A 10,561-nucleotide genomic window follows, 5' to 3' on the forward strand; every position below is an offset into this window, starting at 1 on the left:
GGAAATACATAGACTGACAACTCTAAATGAAAAAGATTTTAACTAATCTCACATAGTTTTTTTCATGGGGGAAAGAAGTTCCCATAAATTTTATATTCTAGTTGTAGCAAAACCCATACAAAACATTATGCATTTGTCTTGCTTTGCTAGGCACCGGTGTGTGTGTGTGTGTGTGTGTGTGTGTGTGTGTGTGTGTGTGTGTGTAAGTTTCATTAATAGAGGGCAGAATGCATATTCCTTTAGCCAGATATCATCACTCTCAATAATTACAATCCTCATGACCTGTGTTTGACCTCATCTACACAAACTGCCTTCACTCTATTTGTCACAGATACATTCTACCTCCACAGACTGCCAATTACCTGAACCACACGTTAATTTATAAGGTCATATCCTGGTTTTGAAATCACAATTAGTCTTTTGTAATCAAAGCCATATGTCTACAACTCCTTAGCTACCAACAAGTGATTAGATGGAATGCATCAGCCCTATCTTAGAGGAACAATATCTCTCCCACTATCTATCTCATAGACAAAAATGAGTTTCACTCAACTGGCTTTTTTTTTTTTTTTTTTTGGTGGCAGACTTTTTAAAATGGGGAGATTCTAAATAGGTGTACGAAGAAGAAATGTAGAAAATTCACTTGGAAAGCACACTTAAAGCGGAGGAAGGGAAGCAGTTAAACAGAGACAAAAAACTAAACATTAATGCTGTTGCAAGAGATGATTCATCTGAGACTACAGGGAGACGAGAGCTCCATGGTCTTTCAGCATTGTCATAAATCAAGACAAGGAGGAGGGGTCTTTTTATCTTTGCACTGATCAGGCATAGGAAGGGGGGGCTGAGGCAGCTTACAAGGAATTTCCCAGTATGGTACTCAATTACAGGCCGTCAGCAGGCCAACACTCTGGTGGCTGAGGGAATGAGCCCCTCAGTTTTGAAGGAGAGCTCTGTGTAATGTACCCAAGCATCTATCTGTGACATCCACTCCCCATCCCATCCCCACACATATCCATCACACTGTTCAGATCCATGGACTTCATATAGTATGCTTACCTCGTTTAGAAAAGCATCTCTAAAACTCTGATTGGTGTCTTTCAAAGAAGTTGAAAAGAGTAGTGAAACAAAGCACAGTTCTCGCTACTGCAATTAGTTTCTGTTGTTGTCTTAAACATTGTCTATCATACATCTTTTTTTGTTTGTTTAACCAGAGCACTGTTCAGCTCTGGCTTATGGTGGTGTGAGGGATTGAACCTGGGACTTTGGAGCCTCAGGCATGAGAATCTGTTTGCATAACCATTATGCTATCTACCCTCTGCTACCATACATCTTTTTTTTTTTTTTTAAAAGATTTTCTTTATTTATTCATGAGGAGATAGGAGAGAGAAAGAACCAGACATCACACTGGTACATGTGCTGCCGGAAATTGAACTCAGAACCTCATGTTTGAGAGCCCAATGCCTTATCCACTGAGCCACCTCCTGAACCACAGGAGGTGGTTAATTGAGCAGTGGCCTTATTGTATTAATTGAGCAGTGGCCTTTCTGGCTGCCTGTGTAACTCTTAGAAAAATATGGTGTCACTAGGGAAAGATAGAAACTGGCTGGAGGTATAGATTGACCTGCCAATGCCAATGTCCAGCAGAGAAGCGATTACAGAAGCCACAACTCCCACCTTTTTGTACCCCCAAATATAATTTTGATCCATACTCTCACTGGGGGAGAAATGATAGAGGGAAGATGACCAGAGGGCTCTGAACTCCAACTCCATCAGGAACTAGAAAGAGAAGAGGGAAAAGGGAGGGACATATGGATATAGTAATAGGTGTACATGTGAACTGGAAAGGAAGAGAAAAACAGGCAAACATACAAATATAGACAAATAATTGTAGAAATAATAATTAACCTATATCTTCAACCTTAAGAGAACTGCTGTAACTTACTCTGGTGGTGAGAATAGTATGGAATTGTACCCCTGTTATCCTGTAATTTTATAAATCAATATTAAATCACTAATGAATTTTTAAAATTTTTAAAATTTATTTATTTCCCCTTTTGTTGCCCTTGTTGTTTTATTGTTGTTGTAGTTATTATTGTTGTTGTTGTTGATGTTGTTGTTGTTAGATAGGACAGAGAGAAATAGAAAGAGGAGAGGAAGACAGAGAAGAGGAGAGAAAGACAGACACCTGCAGACCTGCTTTACTGCCTGTGAAGTGACTCCCCTGCAGGTGGACAGCCGGGGGCTCGAACCAGGATTCTTTGGTACTGCTTTGCTACTGCCTGACTCCCATGAATTTTTTTAAAAAAAGAAAAGTGTGGTATCCTTTTATTAATTTTCATAGCTCTCTATCCTTGGGTGCACGTAGATCTTGATCCTCATTCTGATACTTGTAGTCACTTCATTGCTGTCAGCTAGCCACAATTACCTGACTTTTGTTATACTGGAATCCTTTCATCCCGTTGATCTCAGAGTTCTATCCTATAGAAGCAGCTCCTGCCATCAGCCTCTTCTGATAGAGCACAGGTGTTCCTGATCTTTTCAAGAACACTGAGAACTCTCTTCAGTATCCTCTGGGCTCTTCTAGAGAACACAGAGAGCTGGTAGGTCTTCTGTTTTTATTTGGTATATCCACTCTTGCATACTTACCATTGTCTGCTGAGGCAATTCTGGCTGGCACTTCCACTTCACTTCATATGTGCCATTGTTTTTTCTCAAGGTTTTTAAGAAATATTTTACTGGTGTTTGATCAGCATCTCCCTGACATTTTGCTGGATGTTTTATCTGTGTGATGGAAGAGTGTGCTTATGTTAACACCCTCTGACTTATCTATTTCTATGTTCTACCCCTCCTTTACCCAAGTTCCTCAGAATGTAAGCCTACTTGGATTCTGATTGCATATATAGAATAAAGTTCCTTTTATCTCTGTGTAGAACCAACTGTTCCTCAGTTTTTATCTAGGACAAGGGACCAAGTGGCAGATCCTTAGAGATTACATGCTGTCTTGAAGGGTAGAAACATTTGTATTTTCTTTAAGCAATAAGTGAGGTGTTAAGCTTTTTTAAAAATTTCATTTATTTATTTATTTTCCTTTTGTTGCCCTGGTGTTAACCTTTAAAAGGAAGGAGTAGAGATACATTTTCAATTGTAGAAGGCTCAGATGGATCAGGATTCAAAGTCCTTTGAGTGTTACCAATCCAAATCTCCCTACCCCAGGTATCAAGGCTTCTTTCTCCCCAATCATAGAGAACTAATCTTAGCATAGTAGATAGGGTCCTGGTGAGAACTCAACTTCTCTAGAGCTGTACTACTCTTCTAATTACACACAGGAACTCTGATTTCTTCTTAAAACCTTGAATTATTAAAGATGAGCATCTCTTTATAAACTGCCAAGAAGTTTTTCTGGCTTTTAGACTTCACCTTAAATGAATAATTAATAACTTTTAGTCTTTCATTGTTTTTTTGTGCATAAGGAGCAACCAGCAACAACCATCTGGTTCTACAATTTTTATAATTACTCCTTTTCTCCCCAACCTCTCACATGTCTTCTTCTTCTGGTATCCTTTCCTAAGTTCATAGCCAGAAGGAGTTTTAAAAATCATATCACCTCCTGTCTGTATTTATCAGTGCTCCAACTACTACCAGAAATGCAGTCCTCACTGCCTATCAGTCTGTCAACAATGGATTCGTATCCAAAATTCCATATTAGAGTTTGGTCCTAAGATAATTTTAAGTGTTGATTTCATGAGAAACAGACAGCGGTGCTGAGATTTCATGCAGAGAGTTTAATGGAAGAATCTTTAGGATCAACACTTATAAGAAGTAAGGGAAGTAAATCTGGGCAAAGGGAGAAAGTGAACTGGGATGACTTCAGCAGATACCTCAGTCAATTATTAAGTAGTTCTGAAGATGGGCATTTAAAAAATAGTCCTCTTGGGGTAGGTGGTGGCATACCTGGTGGAGTACACATGTTACCATGAGCAATGACCAGTGTTCAAACCCCTGGTCCCCACCTGCAGGGAGAAAGCTTCACAAGTGGTGAAGCAGGGCTTTAGGTATCTCTCTGTCTCTCTCTCTCTCTCTAACTTACCCTTCTCTGTCAACTTTTGGCTATCTCTATCCAATAAATAAATAAAGATAATTTTAAAAACTAAAAATAAATAAATAATCCTCTTTAATTACAGACTTTAAGACTATTTCCTCCACTTTCAAGATAGGACAAATCTGGGTATTAAAAAAATTAACAAGTAGATAAAAGACTTGAACAATATTATAAATGAACTAAACTTAACAGATATTTTTTGATCTATGACATAGCTATAGAAAAAAATTAAAATTTGCCCATTTTTCTATGGTCCTGTGTTCTCTTCCTTTTTAAGCCAAACCTTATGAGTATTCTTCCCCCTGCCCCCTTTTTATTTTTCCTGTTTTCTTTCTGGGTCCTGATGGAGTTGGAGTTCAGAGCCCTCTGGTCATCTTCACCTAACATTTACCTCTCTTGGAGTATGGAACAAAATCATTTTTGAGGTTCAGAAGGTGGAAGGTATAGTTTCTGTAATTGCTTCTCTACTGGACATGAGCATTGGCAGGTCAATACTTACTCCCAACCTATTTATATTCTTCCCTAGTGGGATAGATAGAACTCTGGAGAGGTGAGGTTCCAGGACATATAGGTAAGGTCACCTTCCTAGGCAGTTTAGGATGAAATCATAGTAGCATCAGCAACTTGGTGGCTGTGGCTTAATGAGTTTCTGGAATAATCTTGGTTGTATTTTCCTGAGTTTTCAGGAAATTTTTTCCCTAGTTTATCAGGAGCATGTCTGAAATTCTATTTTGTAAAGAAGATAGTTCTTGCTATGTTGACTTCAGTCACTAGATGTTAAATACACATATCTTGAAGAAGGGAGAAAGCTATAGTTCAAGATTCTCAGAGGGTAAGAGAGAATCAGGCTCAATTATATATTACTGATAAAGTTAACTAAATCCTAGTCAAACACAAGGAACTATTCCATGTTTCAAAATCCTGACATTGGCTTCGTTTCTTGCCTCAGAAAAAGATTTTTCTAGAATCAGAGAACAGAACCAGTACTTTACAGACTCTCGGCTAAAGCTCTGCATCAGAAAAAGCCTCTTGTTTTAACCAGAAAGTTATCTTTCTTCTGCTGGTAACCATGGATATTTAGCACTGTATTTAAACCCAATATCTTTTTTTAAACACTTGATATTTCAGAAAGAAGATAAAAAGTAGAATTAAATCATGCAGAGAGGCAGAAAGTAATTTTTACTTAAAACTCAATATTCATGCACTTTCCCTGGGAGAGTTTAATTCCAAGTGCCACTTAGTTATTTTCCAAGTTAGAAGATGACAGCAGCCTGTCTAAGAAGTAAAAGAGAACAAATTACATGAGCATATCATCTCTCCAACTTCTTCTGCCTGCCTGCCTTCCTCCTACAAGTACGTCATTGCCCAGAAAGTAAGAGAAGGGTACTTGAGGTTAAATGACATCCTTGTAGTTAGCAATAAGCATGCTTCACATTCTTTACATTTCTTAATTTCTCAGCTGAGAGGTGAGGATAAAGAAAGGGCTGTCCTTTTATTTTATGAGATGAACAATAAAGGGCATTGCTAAAAGCAAAAGGGATTTCCATACCATTACTCACTTCTCCATAGAGAGGTCAATTCCTGTCTGACATGGGGGCAGTGAGCAGAAATCGTCTAAGAAAGATAAAAGTAGAATTTAGAACCTGCACCACTAAAAATGCTCTCAAACCAACAGACACAATTTTGAGAAACAACTTGAGGCTTTTAACGTTCTACTACCTAATGTTTTAGAAAATTCAGAGTCTACATAAAATATTCTTATGTTAGACACAGCTACCAAGTCACTATCAAGATAGACTCAAATTTTGTTGAAATACCATAAAGTGATTCATCTGTAAAACTGAAAGACCTTAAGAAACTCAGATCAAGAAAGTGAATCTGAACCCCACTCTCTCTAGTCTTTGGAAAGTGGAAGAAACATATTTTGGTCCAGGAAAAGTTTCTAACATAAATCTTAGTACTTTATTTTATGGTGATAAAGAACTGCTATAGGTAACTTGACAGTGCCGCAGTTCTCAGCACGGCACACGTGTACACACACACGTACACACACACACACACACACACACACACACACACACACACACACACACACACACACACACATTGGTCTTCAGGGCAGACTGAGATGATTCTGATTGCTCTGGAGAATATGTGCCCATCCCATCCTTTCTTTTTCTTCATTCCAAGATCAGATGTTGAGAGAAAACATTATGCAGACTCATTCAGTATCACCCAAATTCCATAGCCAATTGCTCCAAACTAACTCCTCAAAATGTGCTTCATCTCCCATCACTCCCAAACTGTGGTCACACAGGACCATCACCTCAGTGAATAGGCCACCACCAATGCCTGGAGCCAAATGTGTATGGTCTGGTTGTTCTATAGCCTCTATGCTTACTGTCTATGAGAGGAAGTAGGGAGTAGACAGGAAGAAGACTTCTCTTGAATCAGAGAGAAAGGAGATCCTAGGCTCCTAAGAATAAAATGAGGGAATTGAAAAAGAATGCTTGCCTTTGTTTAACCTAAGACTAGCAGAACAGCTAGTAAGACAGGTGGTCAAGAGCAGCAATGTGGAGCTAGATCTTTTGCGTTGGAGTACCTTCCAGGCAGCCCTCATAGCCAGAGTATCTGTCCCCCAGGCCCTCAACTACAAAATGGAGGTAACAGAGCCTACATTTCCAAAGCCTTTTTAAGGGCTAAATGTATGTATGTAAGAATACAGTAAAGGGTACAGACTGTACTAGAAGCCAATAACTGTTATTATCATAATGGTACCATTCCAAGGGAAGCATTATTCAAAAAAAAAAAAAATCATCCTAAAACCTTTCTGTGCTAAATCCTCCCACACAGTCTGATTTTGTAAGTCTTCTTGATTGTTACTTTGTTTTGTTTTTTGTTTTTGCCACCAACCAAGGTCATTGTTGTGGCTCGGTGCCTATATGAAGACTCTACTGCTGCCAGGAGTCCTTTCTTTCTCTCTTCCTTCCTTCCTTAATCTCTCTCTCTCTCTCTTTCTTTCTTTCTTTTTTCCTGGAGTCAGAGAGAAGTAGGAGAGAACAAGGCAGAGAGAAAGAGAAATGTCTGAAATACTGCTCTATTACTCATGAAGTTCCAGATCACTTCTGGTCCTTGAGTGTGCTTAACATGTATACTTTACTGGGTGCACCACTGCATAGCCCCTGGTTTTGCAAATTTTAATATACTAGTTGTAGAGACTCCACCAGTAACCCTTCTTACCCGGCAGAGATGCCCTTTCTGGGACCTTTTGGTACAACCACACTCAAGACTTTTGCTCTGAATCTCTCAGTTTAGGAGAAAGTGGTAAAGTTGTTGTTGTTTTTTTCTTCTTTTTCACACATGAAGATGAACTGCCAATCCCTTCTCAGAGGAAATAAGGCAAAGTATGTTCAGTAATTACTTAGATGAGAAAGAACATGCTTCTCTAATTAAGGAAACAATGTATTCTCATGGAGGAATGGCAAAAGACAAGTGTAGAGGGAGTAATGAGTTGAGGTATAGCAGGGCAAGCAAACTGGAGAGAACACATTTTTGTGTTAATCAGTATCAGTGCTCAGACTCAGAGAAGGCAGCTTCTAGAACATAGATTTTGACATGGTGTTTGCTCCCCAGAGTCACTCTCTGCTCTCCTGGTTACACTCTATATGTGGTGGCTCCTCAAATCCCAGACCTGGGTAGCAATGCTTCTGGGGGCTCTGGGTAGCATTGAGTACCGTGCATTCAACTCCCAGGCACACTGCATCTGGAACTTTATTCCTAACACTAGTCTGGAGAGCGTTCCAAGATCAAAGTCCCACTAAGTCCAGCTGAATTGAGGAATGGACACCGAAGTAAATACATTTGCTTTTTTTTTTTTTTTCTACAGAGAAACTGTGTAACTGGAAAAAAGAGAAAATGAAAACATAGGTGGTGAAAACCTTGAAATCTTATGTTCTTGACATATTTTATCTTCCTAAAATATGAAAGTTGGTATTTCTACATTATCCGGGGGGGGGGGGGGGGGAATGAGTTCCTTAAGAGAAAAAGCCAGACTTCAAATTCAGGACTCCAAATTCTGTCTGGTACCTCTTACCACACAGATTTGTCTCCCTGTGTAATACTGCATGCTGGGTATCCTTTGGGCTGTTTTTTAGCATTTTTATGACCTTTTCCTCACTTACAAAGTTTGGAGATTGGAATAAATCACTTCAATGTTACTTTCCAGCACTGTCATTTATTAAAAGGGAAGGGCCTTCCTGCAATGCCTGAGGCTAACAGGATCCTTTCAACTTTTGGAAACACCCTTCCCCCTCACTGGAGGCCAGAGACAAAGCTGGGATCCATGGGGGAGCTGGTCATAGGCTGAAAAACCAGGCAAGTGTGAATTCTAATCCTGGTGCTGACATTGACTTCCGCTTAATCCTTGCAGTCACTTTGTTTCTGAGTCTCCATCTATGCAACAAGGTTAATAGGACTCATCAATCTCCCAGGAGGGTGTTCACGTCTGCCCGGCATTTGCAAAGAGCTAAAGCCTCATTTCTGAGTGTTTTACTTGCTACCCTAAGAAACAAAAATCAGGAAGACTCAAAGACAAGTTGTTGAAAACTTCTTTTTTAATAATAGCATTGTAAATCTGCTTTATTATATCACCTATAAGTGTCACTTTAAAAAGCTGGAGTTTATTTGTTCAGCTTTTAGTGGAAATTTTATGTAGCTAAAGTCCAACTTATCAGGACACACACAATAAAAGGAGGTCCAAGACTAATTACCAGATATTTTAGAGCTCAACACTCTTCCCCCCCATAAAAAAGCAAAGAAACCTAATTTTTCTCTGTTTATACTTTAAAAAAAAATATTACCAACAGAAAGATAGACTGAATTGAAACATGGCAGAGTCTTCTGCAGCCTTATTTAAAGGGTCAGGGATTTTTTAATTTTATTTTTTTTAACTTATTTATTTACTTATTTATTTATTTTTAGCCTTAAACATTCTGGAAGACATCAACTCTTCAACTCTTCCAGAATTTTCAAGTTTGGAGTTTGGGAAAACAGCTAAAAAGGTGAAAATACTGAGACAGAGCAGGAAATCTCCAGTTCCTATACATGTCTGTGAGGTTAACCAATTGACCAGGAGAGCTGGTGTATGTGATATAGTGATAGTGTATGTGATATCATTTTTATAGGTAAATATATAGTAACATATAGTGTCATTGAGAGTGCTTCCAAAGCATACAACTTTAAGCATCACAAAGTTTTCCCTAACTTGCAGGGGAGCTTTCGTAGAGAAAAAGGGAAGAAAGGGGGCAGCCAGCTGTGCACCTGCATCTGTACAGCACCCTCACAAGAAAAAGAGATATTTCCAGATGCTGTTCTCCCCACCTTTTTGTTATCACTAAAGACTGATAACTTTGGCAGTAAGAACTGGGAGATTCACTTTTCTATCATTTTATGCAGACCTTCTTGATTATTATTATTATTATTTCAATTCTTAATGGAATTTCTAACTGCCTTCCTCAGACTGTGATAAATCAGGGGTTTCTTTTTCTCACTCTGGACTCCTTTATGACCTCACAGTAGCTATGCAAACCACAGAGTTAAGCAAACAAAAGAATTTTTCATTTTCTCTTTCATTCATTGAGGCTCCATTTTCAGTCACCCTTCAACCTTTTGACCTGTGTCCTAATGGTGCTGGTCACTCAAGGGCAGAAGTTCAGCCATAGGTTAAGTCTGTGTGTGTTTATGTTGAGGAGAGGGTCTGTTTGTGCTCACTTCCTGTTGTCTGTGTCTGCACAATGCAATTGCTCTCACAAAGCCCAGAAGTCCCACCTGCTGAGAGAGAGCCTCCCCTGAAAGATAAGTTTAAAAAAAAAAAAAAAAGTTCCCTTTAGCCTCCTTCCAGGAGTCAACTAGCTTTTTGTCTTGATGTAGCTGAATGGGAGTTAAATTAGCCCAGTCTAACCCTGAGAAGTTTGATGGAAGATCTGCCTTGATACTGCAACACTGTTCTTCAATTTAGTAGTTACAATTTCTCAGTTTGTATTTTGTAAAGTCTATTAGTCTACTGATCCTGAAAGTTGCATTGAAATGTGCTTTTGGTTACCATGAAAATGTCTGAAACCAGTGAATGAATTAAATAGCTGGAGTACCATGGGATATAGATTTGTGGGGAAAGTTCTGATTTTAATTAAGAAAGTCACATATCTTCTCCCAGGGGATCATTTGTGTTTCTCTTGTATACCTCTCTCTCCCCTTACCTGCTATGGCCCTCCTCTGCTATCCTATCAGGCTGCCTCAAGGAGATAACCATCTAACTGTGGTAAGTGTTTTGTGTTAACTAGCTAACTGCTTATGGGAAGTATTACTTTGTGCAAACATTCATTCATTCATTCACTCATTCATTCCCTTATTCATGCATTTGCCTAGCACACCCAATTATCACTTCAGCCTTTCACTTCTCCCTCT

The sequence above is a fragment of the Erinaceus europaeus genome, chromosome 5, assembly GCF_950295315.1.
Source record: "Erinaceus europaeus chromosome 5, mEriEur2.1, whole genome shotgun sequence".
In the NCBI taxonomy this organism is placed as follows: domain Eukaryota; kingdom Metazoa; phylum Chordata; class Mammalia; order Eulipotyphla; family Erinaceidae; genus Erinaceus; species Erinaceus europaeus.